This window comes from Anopheles merus, chromosome 2R (assembly GCF_017562075.2).
Source record: "Anopheles merus strain MAF chromosome 2R, AmerM5.1, whole genome shotgun sequence".
NCBI classification, from domain to species: Eukaryota; Metazoa; Arthropoda; class Insecta; order Diptera; family Culicidae; genus Anopheles; species Anopheles merus.
Genome location: NC_054082.1, coordinates 34,242,889 through 34,264,131, shown reverse-complemented (window position 1 = coordinate 34,264,131; position 21,243 = coordinate 34,242,889).

Here is a 21,243-nt window from a genome sequence, read left to right as displayed (position 1 = left end):
AGGTTGGGAGTGTATCGTATAGAATGGCAGCAGTACACAGTAACTACCAAAAATCACTTCCGCCTAAAGGTAAGAAGGTAGGAAAAATCAATAAAAAAGCCCCTCCAAATGCGATGCTCGATGATGCGATGCGATTTTATTGTGTTACTCCTGTTATACTCGATATTTCCCCTTTGCAAGCATAGAATATTTATTGTTTCACCCTAAAAAGGATACAAGATACAGGGTACGGTTATGAATTTGTTATTCGCTTTGTGACGCATGTGAAGGCATTGCAGTGAAACGATTTGTGCCGATTTCAACACCGGCGCGGTTGCGGATTGCCCTAAATGAATTGCTGCAAAAAGAGCCACTTTTCTGAGTAGTCTTTGCCCTCTGGCAACCCGGCTGGCAATGTACAGTGTGTGATATTTCGGCGCGAAGCAAACATCCCTCCAATAGATCGCTTAGCCAACGGTGTACACGCCGTTCCATCGGACCAAGGCGAAAGGGGATGGAACGCTGATTTTAACCATATAAGCGCCGGACGTCCGAACACTGTTGGTGGTTGAACGGTGTGGAGGGTAGCGTGCCGCGTGCCAGAATTTATTGCAATTATTTATCGAATCATCGAAAAGCGAGCCGCAATCTGAGCCCATAAACAATGGGCTGGAGCATCGAAAAGCCTCTGCCACTGCTACTTCTACTGTACCGACGTTGATGATGAATACCTGTGTATCGAACGGCGGCCGTGGTGTATTTGTGTGTACAATCTTAGTTATCGTCTTAGTTATCGCCACCGGGATGGCTCCTCGACGTTCAAAGACACCACCATTCCAGGCGTTACATTTCGGGCAGCCCGGGCTCCGTTGGCTGGCTCAGTGGCTGGCTAGCTAGCTGGAGCTGGATTGCTTGGAAAGCTTTGATTATAATTTATAACATCAACCGCCAATAATTCGAACAGAAAGCGGGCAAGATAAACACAAGCACAGACACGGCGAAACACCGCAGCGGAATATACACCAGGACGATGATGTCCTTAGCACGAAATACCTGGCTACCCTTGGCACACGGGACGAGCAGGTGGCGTCTTTGTTGGTGGACAGAATCGCCGTAAATCAGGATTCCGTTCGTCTTTGGAAATGAGAGGAACGCGGTGAGGGAAGCTGAAGATGCCCTGTCTCTGTTCGGTTGTTTGTGTTTGATTTATCTGCCCCAGCCCGTCAAGGCCGAAGCGTCGAAGCGTCAGGCAAACTGGGTTCTCAATTGTCTTCGATCATCTTCGGTGCCCACGGTGGCTCGAAGGCATCGAAGGTGGAGGATGGATAAAATGTATGCACCACAACCAACGAGTGGAACGGGAGTGTTCGGTGTTGGTCAGGTGTTTATGGGGTTGCAGTTTCGACCATCATTCGTCCACCCGTGGCACGGCTCCAACCCCAAACCAGCCGGTTCCGGTGATCCTTCGGTGAAGGATTCCGAGAGGATAGTGTTTGATCGATGGTGCTAATAAGGTAATTGAGTGGAAAATATGGCGAATATTAGCAGTGAGTTCAATAGCGCTGATAAATCATTCCTCGAAAAACGGAGGCAAAGCATTTGCGAACTTATTTCGCAGCCTTACTGGGCGCGTTTTGCCTGCAAGCGGCATGGGCCAACCATATGGCCAAGCAAATGGCAATAAAAACGATTTAGCGCCACATTTGAAATGACAAATTGAATCGTATTTTTAACCGAATTACGGTACCGCACACCTTTCTAGCTAGCCTTTCCCCAGAAGGGCAATTCCCCAACCACGCCAGGTGTCCGAAAGGGCATCCTCCTCTTCAGAAAACTAATTATTCAACACGAGTGCCGCCGGGACGGCGTGCAAACCCCAAAAATCAAAGTCATACCTTCACGAAAGACAACGGTTAGCGTTGGGGACTGTTGCGTATCACGGTTGACTGGGCTTCGGCAGTCCGGGAGCGACGAAAACAATCAAATAACAAATTTACCGATTTCCAGGAACTGTCCCAGGCTTCTTCCCTTTTTTTTCAGTGGACAGCTGGCTCGAGCTCCACACGATTCGCACACCTCCCGATCGAGTGACAGACGAAATTTATCCGTCTCCTTTGATGTCACGTTTAATTCCTGCTCTCGTGGATCTATTTAATGGGACGCTGGCGCTAGATGGGGACTCGAATAGATTGAAGGCTGATACTCGGGGCAGTGGTAATTCCGAAACCGATCCTTTCCTTTGAGTACGGGCAAGGTATGCAAGATAGGCAAGAAAAACAACAGCAGCAAAAAACCAACATCCAGCAAACAACAATACCAGCAATCTGACAAAGAAAACGGATTTGAAATTCCGTGGAAACGCTGGCGACGGTTTTGTCTGGGTACGAGTTAGTGCGTCTACCTAGCACGGATAAAGCACAACCGAATGTAATTTAGCAAACAAATCAAATTATTGATTCCTTCAAGCGCAAGGGCACGCTTCGCTCCAATCTCGAGCATGGCGCGTGAACATCTTCGGTGCGCTTCACGAGCTAATCCCGCTCATCGCCCAGCACGGGTAAGCACTGGGGGAAGCGGGGGGCAGAGTTTGTCCTGTGGCTTAGGCTCCGTAATCTTATTACTGCCATCCTTCCTTTTTGCTTCACTCCGGGCAGACAGACAAGGTACAACACAGCCTGTTGTCTGTTTTGGCACGAGCTGCTTGAAGTTTGGTGTCAGGTCGTTACGCATCGTGTCTAGGCCGCGCCAGGCAAAGCCAAGCACGCAAATAATTAAAAGCCATCTCAACGGCAGAATGGGTACGAGACTAAAAGGTGCGTTTCCCCGTAAGCGATCAGAAACTTTTGCTCCAATCCAATCACCCCTCGCTAACAATAATAATCGATCCATCCCTTAAGACATTACGGTTCTTATAGGCACACACAAAGCATCATGCGTCCAATAACTTCTAGTCCAACATTCTTGTTGCGGTAAGTTGAAACTTACTTTTAATGAAAAAAGCCATTTCAACCTTTTTGCTTCACCTTTTGAGCGGGGGAAAAAAACTTGCCAAACGCTCAAAAGTTTAAGTGCCAAGGGAGGACATGCGGCGGGCCAATGAATGGTGGACACGAAGAGCGAAGCTATTTCGTTCCCTGCTAGGGGTGCAAAAATTGTACGTTACATGTTTGCATATTTTCAATAGATTCACCCGCACCACCACACCTTTGGCGCCTCTGGCGTACTCGTTCATCATTAGTTTGACGCTGAAGGAAGGAAAGCAAAAACCGATCCGTCCTGCGTCATCGTTCTGCGTTATCCGTTCACGTAAAGCCTGCACCAATCAGGAGGATGGCAATGAAATACTGTACCGATAAAAAGGCGGCCGTGGAAGGTCCTAGAAGCACCGACCGAGGGCCGGGGAGCGAGGTTTCTTCAATATTTAGCTAAAGTTTTGCCTTTTGACGTGTGGTGGTACTGTTTTGCTTTCTTGTGCCTTTTTTCTTTAAAGATCCAACAAAGATACCGATTGTTCCGATCGCCTTCAAGAAAGCTAGCGAGAATAACCTTCCCGTCAGCATAATAAAATCGATCCGAGATGGTGGAAAGATGCTGCTATCATAAATGGAATTATGGAAGAAAAAACCGGAACAGACAATATACCATTCAAATGAGCTGTAAATGATTCGTGTACGGTGGATGAGTTTTGGGTAGACGCTGGCTCAATGTACAGTGGTTGACGGTTTAGTAAGCTCTTGATAAGTTTTTAATTCAATGTCGACCATATGTTTATGTTTTGAATTTGATTCATTATTAATTTGTGTTCCTTCTCTTATGCTATTTTTGACACATTTTACATAGACTTTCACTCTCTGGCTCGCACTCTTTTTGCTGTTCAACATAACTGAACATAATTTATAGGTTTTTTAAATATTATTGATCTTTTCTTAGTTTTTTAGCAGTTATGTTCTTTCTTTCAGTATTTATTCAAGACTTTTTTGGAATTAATTAGGATTTATTTCCCCAAAACGTGTTATGTCTACTTCATCTTTCTACTTTTCATCTTTGACATGTTTCATTATATTTATCACTCAATATAACTTCTTTTAGTGCCTGTTTTTTGAAAACTCTTGCTCACTGATTTTAACTTCTTTTTAGATCTCATTCTAAACACTCAACACAAGTTTAATTGCGCGTCATGATTTTCTCTTTCGTAATTCTATTCGTTCTTTAGTTTGTTCTCTTCTGTTCTTTATTCTTTGCTTCCATCAGCCACGACGTCAAATATTCGTTTTTTTCTACACTTTTTGTTAAGTTTTCACCAGCTCTGTATTCCATTTTCTTTTTATCTACATTTCGTCTTTAATTATTTTGAATAATTTTCACTTCCTCGTATACAAAGCGTTCGTTGAAGTTTTAATCATTGTGTTTCGATTGATCGCAACGGCATTGAAATTTGTGTTACATACATCCAAATGATGAATATTTATTGCATTTATTTCATCCACTGTCCTTCAGCTGCGCTCCTTTTAAGCCGAACTTCCGACCTTGAAGCAACGATACAGATAAAGAATTGCCGCACTGGTACCTCCGTTCGATTGAATCGATGCGGTCTATTCATGTTAAAAACGCGGCACAGACACACCGAAAGCATTCACACAACAAAACCATGAGTGTGGAAAAATGTACGTGTGTTGGAGTGTGCGCGCTTCATGCCAGATCTCAGCAGATCTCCGTTATGCTTGATGCTTATTACGATATAGCTTCCCCTTCCCTGACCGCTCGCTTCACCGTAGGCTCATTGCTGACACAGGCGGGACGAAGCACACTGGCGGCTAGGACCATTTTATCGCACCCTAGACGCCCGTCAAAATGCGTTCATCCGTGTCGTAGGCGCCTTTTTCGCTTCTCATTCGTTTCCACCCGGCCTGTTCCATGATTTGGATGTGCAAAAAAAAATCATCCCTTTTGCTGGTTATGCTGGTAAGGGGATGGTCGCAACTTTGCATAGCTTACCGGTTGCGTTAATAAAGCAGTCGTTATCACGTGTACGGGTTTGCGTTGGTAACGCCAATCCATTGATGATGTGGTGAAATCGAGGTGGCGAAAGGTCAAACGGCAGGCAACTGCCAAGCGATCGAAGGTAATCTAACACGCAAACAGTGTTTAATGATTTGGCGAAATCTTAGACACCTTTTCATTATAACTTTTTGTAACACATCTCGAATGAAAAGTTTTTTCCCGGCCCCGCATTTTTCTCCTCCGTAGTTTAATTGGGTAAACTTTTACCAAAACTTCCCTACCGCCATCTCTCTTTGCACATTGTGTGTTTCATTTGCTTTATGGACGGCTGTCGCCATACTGTCCCTTGGCAGTGCTTCTCACAGCATGAAGCCATCTCGCACACCATACAGAAACGGCCCCACGGATGCCACCAGCTTTGACAAAACAGCAGCTCAGCATACCATGCAAAAAAAAAGAACAAACTCTCGCGTGCAAACACTGTAACGGCTATGTTGTCACAATTAAACCCCAATTAACTGTTGGTTTTGTGACAGCGCGAAATGGAAGGAACCGGGAAGAGAGCAGCGATGTAATGGAGGCGAGGAAAAAAAAGGGTTAGGTTTAATTGGAACCGATTTGTTTTCATGGTCAACTAACGAAATTTCGTGGAAAGCCACGGCGGCGGGAATGCTCGGAAAGGGTGACGCTGAGTGCTGTACCGAAACGGATAAGCATTTGCCGTTTGAACAAAATGAGCTCCACTTTAGGGGTACACGGGCTGCTGGGTGACCGATATCTGGCGCGGAAGACAGACTTTGCTGATGGACCTGTGTCACAACTTGTTTAATTAACCGGTTGAATGGGCGTTGAGCCGATGGAGGGGCAGCAGTAGTCAACAAGAAGAGGGTTGACTTGTAAACATTAGCCGAAAGCCTGTCACACCTTTTAGCTTATCTTTTGCGTACGAGATGAGTAGAAATTTGAAACACCAGAGCAGCTTTTGTATAGTTTTTGATTTGTTTGATTATCGCTCGAAGCAAGGACAATGTGAATTGAAATCTAACTTCCTTTTTAACATGTTTCAATTCGATTCAATTATATTATTGTGGTACATATTAAAAACTGCTTCTTCCTCTGCACTTCAAGGACTTCACACTCTTCAAAAGGCTATGATGAAAATGCGATCAAACGATCAATGCTTAGCAATCGTTCCATCAAACTGCTACTGCTGCTTGCCATTGCCGATTGCCACAATCTTCTTTCACAATTTCATTTTACCTTTTTTGCAAAATAAATCAGCTTTTATGCGCCAAAAAGTAATTGGTTTGCCTGTTCAGCGTTTCCATTTCGCTTCATTTCCTATATAAAGTGCAATTATTGAACCACATTTGACGCGATCATAGAGCAGAAGTCAACATTGGAACCGTCACTTGTTCGAGTTCGAAATTTCTCCGGCTCCGGCTCGCTACAGTTCAATGGTAATGTTGGGGGTTCCTCCCTTTCGGGAAGTATGGGGAACGAAAATAAGATTACCATCGTCACAATGACGGGAAGCTATTGCTGCCATTTTTCATCACTCTGGTGTAGACTCACAACTGTTCTGTTTCGTCCCACAAGTGTGTGTGTGTGTGTGTGTGTGCGAATGTAATAACTTTATTGCTTGCTTATGTTGATTTTTCATCGTCAATTCGCGCTGGCAGTTTGCGCTGATGCAATGAAAGTAAAAAGCAGCTGGCCCCATCCTTGCACTAGTTCCCTTCCATTCCCTACCCTAGCGCTCGTTGACTGGTGTGATCGTTGCAAAAGACGATACACTTTACGTTCGTACCCGGCAGGAGTGTGCAAAGCCATGGCAAATGTCTTCACAACAAAGTTGGCGCAATGTGTAAGCAATTTCGCGATGCGCCCGTGAGTAGCACCGTTAGCCCGGAGAGGAGAGAGTGTTTATGGAGAATCGAATTAAAAGCAATTTAATTTCCTTCCCCAATTTGCCCGGTGGGCGCAAAAGCCCGTGCAGCGTAGGGTGAGGTGTGGATATCGATTTGACGCAGACAGTAGCAGTGGCAGCAAGTGGGAGAAAGGACAGCAAAAAAAAAAAAATGCACAGAACATACCAGCATCCGATATGCTGCTGCTGTTGCTCTGGTGTACGGTTTTAAGTGGCCCGTTTCAAGCACATGGGTGGACTGATGATGAAGCATAATTGATTAAATTAATTGCTTGCTTATTGGATTTTTGAAGCTGCAATAGGTTCCGCCTTACATGCCAACGGTGCTGTGCAAGGTGAGCGCTCTTGTATGGCACCTGTTGACATGTTAAACCAGATCTTTGAACTGTACAGGAATCTTTAAAACATAATTGGAGGAAATATGTTACAGGGTTTCCCAAGGTTGTTTCCTGTAAATGTTTGGTTACTTCCTATATTTGTTTGCTGTGTTGTCGCGATTTTTTGGGCGTTTCCCAAATTGTTTTAGTGTAATTGTATTGATGTCCAATGGGACGATATCAATAAATCAAAAGTACAAACTTAAAAATCAATCGAAAACGTTGAAAAAATCGTGGGATGAGCTAAAAAAATTAAAGAAATCAACGAATAAAATGATAGGTATTAGCTTTTATGTACGTGTGATAGATGTAAATATGTTGCGTAGAGTTAATAATTTGTTCACGTTGAAATTTCACTGTATTTTATGTTTAAGGTTTATCATTGTATGTGATGTGATAATGGAAAAGCCTTTGTAGTACGAATAATCTTTAAACTTATTATGCTTAGCAGTAAATTACAAAAATAACAGAAAAACGAATGTTTTCAGTAACAAAATAGTCCAAATGGCCAGATAACTGGAAAGCTTGAAGCTTCCACCAAAAGAAAGAATAGATGAATCTTTCTGTTTAGTTACACGTTGCATTTATGCCGAAAAAAACCTTGTTTTTTGTAAAAAATTTTCTACATTTTCACTCACTTTCTTTTTGTAATTTTCTACCAATTCTTGGCAGCCCTTGAACGCTCAAACCCGCTGCAACCACTTTTCAAATTTGCCCCACTTTTACCAATTTACACTCACACACTCTCTCTCGCTCTCTCACACTTTCTCTCTCCCTCTCTTACTTCCTCTCTCTTCCTTCGTTAGTTCGCTTTCGAAGAATGTAGTATCCGGGTGCATTGTGGTTTTGATTTTTTCCTCTCTTAGTTTTTTTTCTAGCTGCATTTAAGCATGACACTGACATCGCCATTGCTATTGCTATTGCAACGAAAAACCGGAACAATGCAATTTAAAAAGTAAATCCCTTGCCGATATTGTCCGATTGACAATTTTACGAAACGTGCTAGAAAAATATAACTGTTGGTGGGATTATGGAAACCCTTGAGATAAGAATCGAGATACTGGTACGCCTTTACCGTGCTCCTTCGTTTTTCGATAGCTTTTATAAAAACATAAAATAAATGAAGATTTCTGTGTGTGTGTGTCCTATGAAATCGAAAGCTTTTCCGATAATGTTTAACCACCGGATAAAGATCTCAAACCTGGTAAAGACATTCGCTTGCGAGACCATTCGTCATAGTTAGTGGGCACAGAATATTGGAACAAATCAAAACCACAAACTGCATAATTCAAACTATCAAAGATCATCCCCATTTCTGTGGATATAAAGCACCGTAGTGTTTGCTGAGCAAAGTGGCTTTCATGCAGGCCGCCAGCGTCCGACACAGAGAATCGAATGCAATCGAATGAAAATTTGGCATCGCCAAGGATTAGGAGAAAATTCGTGACCAAGAAAGTTAGTCCTTCGTCTTCGCTGCGCTGTTTGTCTCCGCTCTCTCTCTCTCTCTCTCTCTCTCTCTCTCTCTCTCTCTCTCTCTCTCTTCTCTCTCTCTCTCTCTCTCTCTCTCTCTCTGTATATGTGAGCTTTTTGTTCCTGGTTTGCAAAGCAACCGCACGGTCAACAAGTTCTGAAGTGGCAGAAGGTCCTAAACTCAATGCGCTTCCAGGAAGCAGACGTTTCATGCGAATGCTTCCATTGCCTCTTGCCTTTCTGAGACAGAAGTACAAGCCACGGAGCGACAAAAAGAAGAAAAAAAAATTACAAAAAGTATCACAAGATGCTATATTTCTGAAAATCCTATGCTTGTATCATCTTTTGAGCACTGGCAATTGAGCAGTATGTCGTTTTGTGTGTGTGTGTGAGAGAGTTTTGTTCGCCTTTTCCATCGCGATGCAGCATCCCGTGACTTATTTCGTATTCATAGATACCAAAGAAACCACTGATGGACAGGATCCTATTTATTTTGATTGTGCAATGTTATTTTTTGGATTTTATTTTTAGAATTTCTAGCAACAGATGCAGTACGGTATGTTATGCTCATCTATATAAACACAGACGTCAAATGTGTGCTGGAAATTTCCCTTCAAAGTCAATTTATTAGTGTCGTGTTTTCTTTATTGGTAAAGCACACAACCAATGCTTCTGTTCTGGGTGCTTTGTCACCCAAGCGCATCGCTTATTCAGTGAAAGTCCACATCGTTTGTCCACATGACTAAGGGCGAAGTCGTGGTTGCATTGCACGTGGTACTCAGTGTATGCACCGACATACATACCTGTAGGGTCGACACACCATGAGTCTGGTTCATCCAATTGAACCAGGTAGTAGGTTGAAAATGCATGCATTATGAATTCTCCATCATGTTAATCCACTTGTACCACAAGCTAAACTTCACACACTGGCACTGTCTTGGAAGGATGGTTATGACATGCAAGGAAACTCGGTTGGCAGCATTTTGCTCACAATTTTGTTCCCAGTTGTTTAAATGGAGAACTTCTCGCGTCCTTAAAATAATTCCACTTTCGACGCAAAACCTCATGCTCTGATGCGGAAGTGTCGGAAATGGAAGGAGATTCATCATCTTCATCATCACCATCGCGATAGCACGCCATGCCGTCTGCTGTGGGATTTCTCCTTTCTACCGCGAGCCGCCAGCTAACCAGAACACGAAGGAAGCTAGCTTTTAAGCGCGTTTCCGACAGCGCGCTTGAATGCTGTGAAATGAACCATGTGCAGCTCGGCAGTGTGTGTGTGTGTGTGAAGCGGCTTTTCCGGTTCTCATTAGAACAGTGCTGAAAAGTGGATCTCTCGGATTGTGAGAAATACCATCGATGGAGTTTGGGATGCTCCAAACCACAGAGCAACGGATCTGCTGCTGGGGTGTGTTTGGATTTGTAAAATTAATTTGTGGCTTTTGTCGTTAGTTGCGGCCGGCCGGCGAACCGTCAGCCCAGTGGCACAAAAGGCGGCAGCGTGTTGAATGGCGCAAAGTTATCTGCAAAGCGGGAGAAATGCGTAAGCCGGCTCCGCCCGATCGTGTACGATCGTGTGCCTTTGGAAAGAACCCCAAATGCCCACAGCCTCATAGCCTAAACCACAATCTCGTTACCCGATTGGGGAGGACCAAATCGCTACACCACGTGCAGCTTTGACAGACAGATAGTTTATCAAGCGCTTGGGGACATCGGAGATAAGTTTGGTGAAGTTCTCTACCCCCTTCAAGTCCCTTACTGCTGGACGACATGGTGAGCTGAAGGAAATTAATATTCGAACCAGTTTCTCAAGCACAACGACTTGAAAGGTCACCCAAGCAATAGGAGGGTAGATGAATTGATTGGCACGCGTATTTGGAATTTGTTCCAATCATGTATGATTGTCTTAGGCTTCTGGTTTCTCCCCGGTTTCTTCATAAGCGTTGGCGAAGGTCATCTACGTGAAACGTATTCGATCCAGTTGACTAGATTTTGATATTTGTTAGCTGAAGGTTTGTGAAATTAAGCTAATTAACCAAAGAAATAGGTTTCTATCGACAAGTTTTAAAGATTCGAATGGGTTACTAGACGCTCAATCAGCTCCACTCTATGCCCTCCAAGCAATGTCCTACTTAAAATTAATCGTTCTACTTTCTCTCTTTACACTAAAAGGGCTTAATTAATAACTCCCATCAATGTGCCTTGGAATACGCCCGTCCAAACTCATTTGTATGTATTGCACCCATCAGTACTGCACCTGAGTTGAGGCAATAAAAAAGAAACTAGCGCCATAAAAAACCTACCCCATATCCATTTCAAAACATTTACATAACGAATCAAAACGACCCACTCCCGGGCCAGATTCGGTGCCCTTTCGATAAATAATACTCGAGGAAACTAAACCCATCTGGAGCAACTGTAGCCGGGTAGTGCGGGAGCAATTCTCGTGCCATCACGCGCACCTTTAGGTATAATAAATTTCTCCAACAGCTTCTTGGCTGCCTTTCCCGATACCACTGTGTGATGAATGTCCACTACGGTCCTAGGGCAGGCGGTTCTTTACGCAAGCGACCTCACGAACGGCAACCTTGCTCGCCTCGCCAACATAGGACGGAAAAAGCATTTGCATGTTGCTGCTGCTGCTGCTGCTGCTGCCTGTTCACACCATCTGCTTGCTTCACACGAATATACAAAGCGAGACATATTTATTGATATTCTCACCGTCACCGGTTAGTAACAGGTGGTCGAACGATCCGGTACGGTTCAAGCGGTTACTACCAGCGGTGGTTTCGTCGAAAGTCACGTGGCGCTTATGTACGGTCTAATTGGAAGCCAGCTAACCTGCAGAACCGACCGTGCAGGCAATGGGAGATTTGAGTCTTCAAAAAGACTAGCGACTTCCAAACACCTCACAGCGGGCGTGTTGGCGTGTTGGCATTAGACCGCAGCATGATTTCGGCATCGTTTAGCAAACCGTTAAGCCATCCTCTGAAATTCTTCGGGAAAACCCCGCAAAGCCCAACGCTTCGTGCTGAAAATCGAAATTATCTTCCCAATCGAGAAGTCGAAACGGTAGCCTCTCATTGAAGGAAATCTTACGACAACAACACCGTCATCGTCACGGCTTCTCGCTCGACGATAAATGAACCCTCATCAATCTACAACCTCGGCACGGCAAACGGCAAAAGGGCACACAGATGGAGTTTACCTTACTCGGTTCCTCGCACTCCGGTCGACACGTTACGGGGTGTGCGGGACAGAAAGCCGAGAGAGGTAAGACGAAAATAAATCGCTTCATCGACTTTTTGAGACCGCAGCATCTGCACCCACAGCCCCGTAATCTACGCACGCAACTTCAAACGAAATGTCAACGCTTTGCTTCGACGGTGAAGCTGTATCTATGTAAGGGCCGGCCGTGTTATTTGTTATTTGCGGTTTTCCTCCCACCCAACCCATTCGTTGTTCGGATCTTCTCATGTACGGAGTTATTGTAAAGGTTCTTCCAAATCAATCCCAAAAGCCGAGTGCGTAAGATTTTACCATTGCATCATAGCCACATTTAAATTTACACAGCCAAGCTGGAGAGAGGCCAGATCGCGCCCCAAATCAATCAACCCGCTCACTGACCGCAAACGCTTTTCCAATGTACGGCTAAAGACTTCTAGCATTTGGGGCGTGTAATGCGCACCTGTTGTTGGCCCGGTTTTACATCACCATCAACAGGCAAGGCTTCTTCCAGCAAGCAAAATCACCTGTAATCACTGTGTAGACACAGTGCCAAGTTCCAAAATATCAGCTCCAACGCATCGTGTAAGTGCTTTTTATGGCCGTTGTGATAGGTTGTGGGTTGGTTAAATCATTTACCTACGACTCCCTCGATGCCATTGCCCGGTTGGATTTTCGAGCGAAAAAGAATCAATCAAGCGCACGAAACCATTCCCGAGGCACGTGTCGGTGTTGACGATGGTGATATCTCTTCAGCCATTGGCCCGGCTTGGCAAGGTGTTACCGCCACCGTTGGTTGATATGGATCCGTTTGGACACCGTTGGGCTGTGGGCGCTAAGCATCCAGCCGTACGCTGATCGGTTCAACTTTGAGGTTTACTGAGTTTATCGTGTTTGTGTGTACCAATGCGTGGGCCGGTTGACGGACAGCCTGCCCAAAACGTCTGAAACCTGTCTCTCGATCGTGTCCGTTGCCTTTGTACCTTCCCGTACTCCTTCCCTCAAACGCCCAAATACACTTTGGTGGCGAAGGCGTAACATATGATTGATAACAAACCATCCGGCTGACCTAGTTTGTTTACCCGGCGTATATGTCTTTGTATGTGTGTGTATGCATTATCTCCTGCCTGGGAAAGACTGCTTTTGCTTCCGGTCAAACTTCAAAGGATACGGCTACGCTGAGCAGGAAAAGAAGTCCATAACTCAAGCCCTGACTGGCGTGGCCTAGCTGACTCACCCACGAAGGAAAGCTTTATGGAGTGAAAAGTTCAACTTTCGCCCGGTAACACTTCCATCATAAACCTTGCCACGCTCTTCCCACTCCCCCGACGGGAGCAGTAGGACGATTGATGGGAAGTCATTTGAGTGTAGAGCCGGGCTGGGAGCAGGTCGTGAAAATTACGTTTCCCTTCGTTCTAACGGACGATATCTGTTTCCGTTTTTTCGACGCTTGTCTAGATAATAAAATTCCGTCTCCCTTACAAATGGCAGTAGTTTAAAGCGAGCGGCATCAAGGCATCAGTCAAGAAGAATTTGGAGAACACAAATGGTAAGTTAAATTTTGTGAATAGTTTTACTCAACAATGATAGAGCAAGTTTGCAAGCTCCACGGTAGTGCGCAATTGAAGGGAACACTTACATTGGAAAGTTCAATGTTTCAGGGAAAGTTGAACGCACCCGCAACGCTACACCCTCGTGTGTTTGTTTTATTGCAGTTTGAGCGTGTTTTAATATCTTTTTGATGCTTTTGCTACGATTCTCTTCGCACTGATGAACTCTTCCGAGAGGTCATTCTCACTTCATTTGGACACCCTTCCCGCATACACTTGGCATTGTGCAAACTTTTCCGATGTACCTTTCCAGCTTGAATGCAGCTTCAAACACCCCACTTTACAATAAACACATCATCTGGGGATGCATAAAGCGCTGCCGTCAATCCCTGCACGAGCAGCGGGGCAATTATGTGCTGAGCCAGCGTTTTGTTTTTCCATTCGTAGGAGCTAATGGAGTTGGTGTTCGGGGTGTTCAACGCGGACGTTTAAATGCCCATTAAGATGGAACGGCAGTTAGGGTGGAACGTTTTTTTTCTTTTCTTTTAATAGATATATGAAGACACAACGCCTAACAACAAAACCCCCTTCAGCGAGTTCGGCGACGCTCTAACCAGCTGCGCTGCACATTCCGGCGCTTAAAGTGGGCCACCGTGGCGGTACGTTGGAATGCCAGCAAACCTGTCTTGGGCGGCTTACATTATACCGCCCGACGCACGTGTCTCACCGGAAAGCTCATTTTTTCGGGTCACGCTTTCAATAACGCCGGCGAAAAAACTTTAATCAACCGGTTAGAACCCGCTCTGAGGCCAGTGCGGTTCGATGCGTTCTGCGCCGGGTCCGAGTCGATTGGAAATCGATCGCCCGCAGCAATGATGACCGACAAATCTGTCCCAATTTTGCCGTTCAGCTGACCCCATCAAAGCCGATGATGCAGCCATATTTCAGCCTCCCCCCGTGGCGCATCCACGACGACGACGACGACGCAGTAGGAAACGGAATCTTTCGCTTCCGGTGCGCTCGATCGGCCGGAATTGATTTATATGCTTGGCGCGCACACGCGGACCACCGTCACCCCATTTTTAGTGCGCACGTTGTTGTCGCCGTCGAATTGCTTACGTGCGATACTGAAACTTTTACTTTTACTACAATTCCCAACCCATCCCTCTTGGAGTGGGGGGGTGGGGTGGGGGGGGAGCGCGTAAGAAAAAGGGAAAGGATTCGTGAAATATGGTCATAAATTGTGGCAAAGCTTAATGCTTCGCTCGGCATTCCTTGCCTCGCTGCTGGACGTGCACAGACCCTTACTTCCCGCCGCCGCGGCTGCTTCCTGCGCTACCGGAATATCTCATTTTTCACGCCAGGAAGTGTGAAAGCGTGTGTGGGTGGTGTCTGCGTGGAACAACGGAGTGGCTAACTAGAACTTTTTCCATGATTCATTGCACGGGGTACCGAAGTGAAGGACAATGTTTTGCCTCTTTCCACACTCCCGAACCTAAAGCATGTAACTTTTGCTCAGCTCTCTCCTGCCGTTAGCTTCCAGGCGCTGGGATCGTAATCGTAACGTCTCCGTTTTCCCGGAAAATGAAAAAAAGGGAATCAGTCTAGAAGTATAGGAATTGATATCACTTTTACTTTTATCGCGTTCTACTCCCGTCTTTGGTGGCGCAAAAATCGGACCGTCGGTTCTGCGCCGTTCGGAGATTATCGTTCGCATGAGTAGCTACGATGGGGGGGGGGGGGGGGGGGGGGGGAATGAGCTGGCCGTTGGGGGAAAGTTGATAACCTTTCACACGGATGTGTCGGTACTAAGTGGTGTGTCAATCCTTCTTTGTTCGGTGTGTGGAAGTTTGAAAAATTATCCAATGCGCGAAAAGCAAAGATGAAGCACAGCATTGCTGGGCTGCGAGGCACTCAAGTCGTTTTCTTTTATTTTTGGGGAAGCTTCGGAATCATCATGTACGGCACTGATGGGTTTGGTTTTATTATTTATGAAAACATCAATCGTTCATTTTTTAACGTTGTGCATTGTCTGTTGCTTATCTTGTTACATGTTTCCATGTGTAAAACAGAACAAAGTTATAATGTCACATAAATACGAAGTTGAATCTAAGGCAGGTGAAAAGAAAGAGGTTTTGCATGGGTTTAAAATAAAGAAAATAATAAGAAAAAACAACATTATAATTTACATAACAGAAAAAATAAAAATTAAACATATAATTTAAACATGGCTAAGAACAATCACTACAATTCAGTAGAAGAGCAATATAACAAACGTTCAAAACACATTACATACCATAAAAAATAGGACCACAGTGAACTTTTCTAAATTTAGCAAACTGTAGCAAATACAATGTAAAAATTGACATTGACATTGAAAAGGTGAAAACGAGGTACTCGAGAGAAAAAACATACCAAAAAACCTCGGCAAAGAAATAAACAAACACATCAGCTTTTGGTCCCTCGTCATCATCCTGTAGTCGTTTGCCGCCTACTACCACTACACTTGAGCACACACAAAAAAAAAAAGAAGCGACATGACAAAATCATATTACACCTAACCTCAATCAACTTTCCATCCGCCGTGCGTATCTGTCCGAACACTTGTCAAAAGTTGGACAAGCTTCAGGCCGCCTTTCCCGGGCCCGATGCACTCCAAACGTCGGGAGCAAAAAAAAAAGCTTCGAAATTGCTTTCCGAAAGCTGGATTGGCCGGCTGAGCTCGATGGAGGATGAACGACGCTCCAAACCTCGTCCTTGACGGAGTTGACGGACCGAAAGCTCTGGCCGCTTTTCAAGAATGGACGGGAAAATAGCTCCGCAAACAAACGAAGGTGAAGAGTGGGTACGTTGCCACCGGCGTCCTGGGTGGCAATGGAATGGCGCTTTAGTGTGCGCCTGCTAGGACACGTCTGGAATACATTTATCAGCTTGCCCAACAGGACGCAGGAATGGTTCAATTCCGAGCGCATCGTTCCGTTTTTTTTGCCTTCACTATGTTGGCAGACAAATATTGAATTAACTACTCATGACAATCTTCCATGAAAGATGTCGACAAAAAATAAAACTCCAGAAACCGGGAAGTGAAGCAAAAGTGAAAACATAAACAAGGCAGGGCGAAAAATAATGCTTTTTAAAGATTCCCTTCACACAATGTGCTTTTCACATTGTTGATTTTCATGTTTCCCGGTCTCTCGCGACCTTGATGACAGCGGACGTCACGGCAAGTAAGGTCACAAACATCACTGCCTCTCCCCCCTCACCATACACTTTCCCGGCACGTACTTTCGTCCTCTCTCTCTCTCTCTCTGTGACGTCACAAGTGGGCGTTGCGTTGCTGTGGGAAGGATTTATTTTCCCATTCTCTCTCTCTCTCCACACTTTCCTTCTTACCAGCACGACCATGCAGCCTACTTAGTGGTGACTAATGAGCGTCATTATTTGGAAGCTAATCTTAACCTTATGCCCGAGCGCGTGGATGTGTGTGCCATCGTGCATGGGGAGCGTGGGAAAAGATAAAGCGCCAATGGAAGACGCTGCGATGGTGACGGATTGTAAATTGGAGACAGTGTGGGAAAAGGCTTTATTTCGGGTGTAGCACGTGTCTCGTCCCGGCTTCCGAGCGAACGGGAATGGAACTAACAGGGAAGGAGTGTGGAACGTCGCGTTACTTTACCCATATTTCTCAAGAGAATTTATTCCTCCGGGGGAGGGAGAGAGAGAGAGAGCAAAAAATGAGTTCTTTATGCACAACAAGCGCACGTGGGTAGAATGTCGCTCTTGCCATCCATTTCCTTTTTTTCATATAAAAACGAAAGCTCATCAATGCAATTTTAAAAGTGCTTTTAATTGAGATTTTCATTTTATGTTAAGCAGTGACACAACATTGTACACTACACCAAGTATCGCTGCACTGGGTTTTGTAATGAAATATTTCTTCGCTTAGTTTCATTATACTTTGATCGTACTCCAATGTCAGCAGCATTAATTGAGCTAATCGTAGGATGGAATAATTGCCACAAGAGCTTATATCAAATTACCTGTACAGCAACCACAAGTATCCATTTCCTGTGTGAATAAAAGCTCCCACCACACCAGCAAAAACCGCATTAAAAATATCATACCGGTAACAAACACTCCCGTAACCACACGCGACACATATACAATGATCGCTGTAAGTAACCCCCTGCTTTCACCCAAACAGCAAGCACATGCCTTTTAATTATAACCCCTTCAGTTTGGCATCAGCACGGAAACGTGTGCATGACAAAAAAAAGGAGCGGAAAAAAAATCTCACAGTGTGATTTTTCCATCAAAACATTATAATGACATTCTCCTTCACCCACTCTCGTATGGCACGTGGTGCCCCTCGTGTGTTCTGGTGTTTGAGAAAAGGAAGAGAAATCTTCACATCAGCTGCCTTTCGCGGTCGCGGCCGCCCCATTGCCGCCAGGGCTGACGATGACGGGGTCGAGTTTTAATTACTCTGTCATGGAGTTATCAATGTGCTCGTGACCACGACCACCAGCGTACCATCCCTGGCAGGGGACAGTTCTTAAGAAGATACTGCAGCTGTAGCTGTTTGCTTGCTTGCCTCTTTGTGTTTAAGGTTTTAATAGAAACCGGAAGCATTTTACTCTATTAGAAGTACACACAAAGAGAGAAAGAAAGGGTGTGTGTATGATAGTTAGAGAGAGAGACAGAGAGAGAGAGAGAGACAGACAGAGAGAGAGAGAGAGAGAGTTAGAGGGTATAACTTTGATGACGTAGCTTTGATTCCGATGACGTAGCCGCTCCGCTGTGAGTGGGCAAAGTGAAAAAGGCATCGGCAAGTAGATTAGCGTGGGTGCGAGGGAAGCAGAGAATTGATGCACTAAAGATGACTGTTTCCTTTTTAACCCCTGCATCCACAGGCCCGACCGTGGTGCACTAATGGACGAGAACGTTTAAACGAGCCGCAGCAAGGATGTTTGCAAAAATAGCGTGAGCGTGCAGTCGCGCCCGCGGTTCATACAATGATACGTGCCGTTGGAGCAGATTGGAGCAACACACTAATGCAGTGGAGCGTTCGTGGAATGAGAACAGAAGGATTAGTGCGGGAAAGAAGGAGCTAAGCAGGATGTGGCCGTTGCTGCTTAAGATTGCGAACACGAAGCGAGTTAAGGGAGGAGAAGCATGGTAAGGCTTCGGCGGTTTGTTGCAAAGCAATGTTCTAGATCTAGTGGTGGAGTGTAGGATTCTATGCATTTGAGAAGCACTGCATTCCGCAGTTCGGCATACGTGAGAAGCAAAACAATGTCATCGTCTTTGTCGTTTCCCGTCTCTGCTTCGCTCTGCACTTGCATGTTTGGGGGGGGGGGGGGGGGGGGGTGCGGGGTTTGGGTACATTAAATCGTAAAGGGAAGCACGTAAACAGCACGGTTGGGGACGGTTGGAAGCCGACACCGTATTGTGTGGGATTGCGATGTATTTTGTGCGTCTATGTATGTACGACCCTTGTCATATATCCTGTCCGGCTTGTGCCTTTCGATGTACAGGAGCAACAACAGGATACCGAAAGCCTCTAAACGGCACCATGATGGTAATCTTGATGACGGTTATCTGTTATACAGCATTATGGGAAAACAGTATGTGCCGGTTTTGCACCTAGATTGAAATCTAGTATAAGCTTATTGGCTATCTATTTGGGATATCATATTCTCTATGCGATTCTAAAGGAGTCATAACTCAGATTCGCTGAAGTAATACAAATCTTAATAAATAAACAACTATTCAATACTACAACTATAAGTTCCCTTCCAGAAGAAAGAAATAAACTCTCTAAGGTATAACATTGATAGCATATGATACCATTGTCTTTGGTGCTAGGAAAAAGTGGTAACAATATCGAGGTACACTGTGTACGTGGGCGATCGCTTTTACCATTCCCTATCCGTAGCATTCCCTTTATCCAATCCCTAGTGACACTCTAGCAGGGCGAGGAAATTGATAACCGCTTGTGTTCGGTAGTGTTTTGTAGCGCTGGGAAATTGTCCCAAGCCAAATGTACCATGCAGCGAAGCGGTTACCTTGTTTGCATTCTATTTGAATGTTGCTACCTACTTTGCACACCGTCCCATGAAGATGTTACAACTGCACTTTCTGTGTCACCGCCCGAGGAGCACCATCAAGCGAACTGATCAAATATAGATATGTACAAACAAATGCACTGTTTGTGGGTTTCTCGGAAGCCAATGGAATGGATTCTCGCTGTGGGTGGAGGCTTGTGTAGCAGGCTCTTGTCCACGGTGTCACACCCGCCATCGACAGAAATACAACTCCAAAGAGGTTTATGTATTTCAAGGAACGCTTTGCCCATCCAGTGAGTTTTGCGTTCCATCCTAAACATGCAAAAGGCGTTCACAGAAGCAAAACTGCTACTGCTCATTGTGCCAATCCCTTTGAAACAGTCTAAGCTTTTTGTTTTTCTCATCATCAACCTCCAAAATCTCTGTTCCAATTAGAGCAACATAAATGATGAATTTTTCTTATTGTATCAGCAGTTTCTCCAAGCATCATACTTCTCGGTTATCATCACACTGCTGCTTCTATTCCATCAAAATCAGGCAGCGAGAAAAAAAAGTAAGATAGACAACCACGACGAAATACTCACAAATGAACCTCATTACAGTCGCCAGACTCGGCCGTCCGCTGCCCTGCCTTATGCTAAACAGTGTGTTAACAAATGAATATATTTATCTGTGTCAGCAGCAAGGCAAAACTTGCTCCCGCCTTCGCCAAGCGTTGAAGAAACGATGCTACACGCAAAGAAACGCCAAAAAGATGCTCTTTTGGCTTCTAATTTTAGTGTGTGTATGTTTCTAAGTGTGTGTGTATCTGTGTGTGAATGTAAGTCAGTCGTGTTATCTGGCAGAATCGATTGCATTTAGGCGAGCATGTATGCCGCCGTTGTTATTTATGGAGCTACATTTTCCATATTCGAACGATAAGTGAACTGCGGCAGCAAGATGCGGAAGCTTCTTTTGCATTGCTTCTCGCCACACGCTCGTCCGTACTAACTCAAAGACTTTCTTTTTATCAAACACAAACCGCCAAACCAGAGTCCGGTCCCAAATACTGTGACCCAGAAACTTCACAACGCGAACAGCACACCAAACAGCGGTCGCGCACAGAGGGAGAACTCACTCATCTTTCCTAAACATCAGTGGAAGCAGCAGCAGCACCAGCAGCAGCAGCAGCGTGCGTCCAAGAAAGATGTGAATCTCGTATGGCGATGACCCCATCCATGGTCTCGCAGTAGCTCGCAGTGTACACCGAACCTTCCCCACCGAAACCGAAACCCGCTCGCATCCGCTCAAAGTCGCACATTCTTTATGGCAATTTGCCAAAAAGTTTGGCGCGTAGCGTAACGCGCCGTTCAACATTCGCGACAGCATGTCGACCTTCCCCTCTTATGGTCTGGGGCTCATTCATTGTTTGTGCTTAGTTCATTCATATCCGCACGTACTGGTGGTGGTGTTGGTAGTGGTGAAGAAAGACGGTAGCGATTTCGGCAGTTGGACCCGTCCTTGCAGCGCTCCGCCGTCACGGACGATTCATCAGCGTATGTTTTTCAAGGGTGAAAATGCGGGGCGAGCCAACGAGACGAGGTAAGGAGTGTTTGTTTATGTGTTTCGTTGCGATAAGTATTGCCACCATTTGGGAAGGGAAA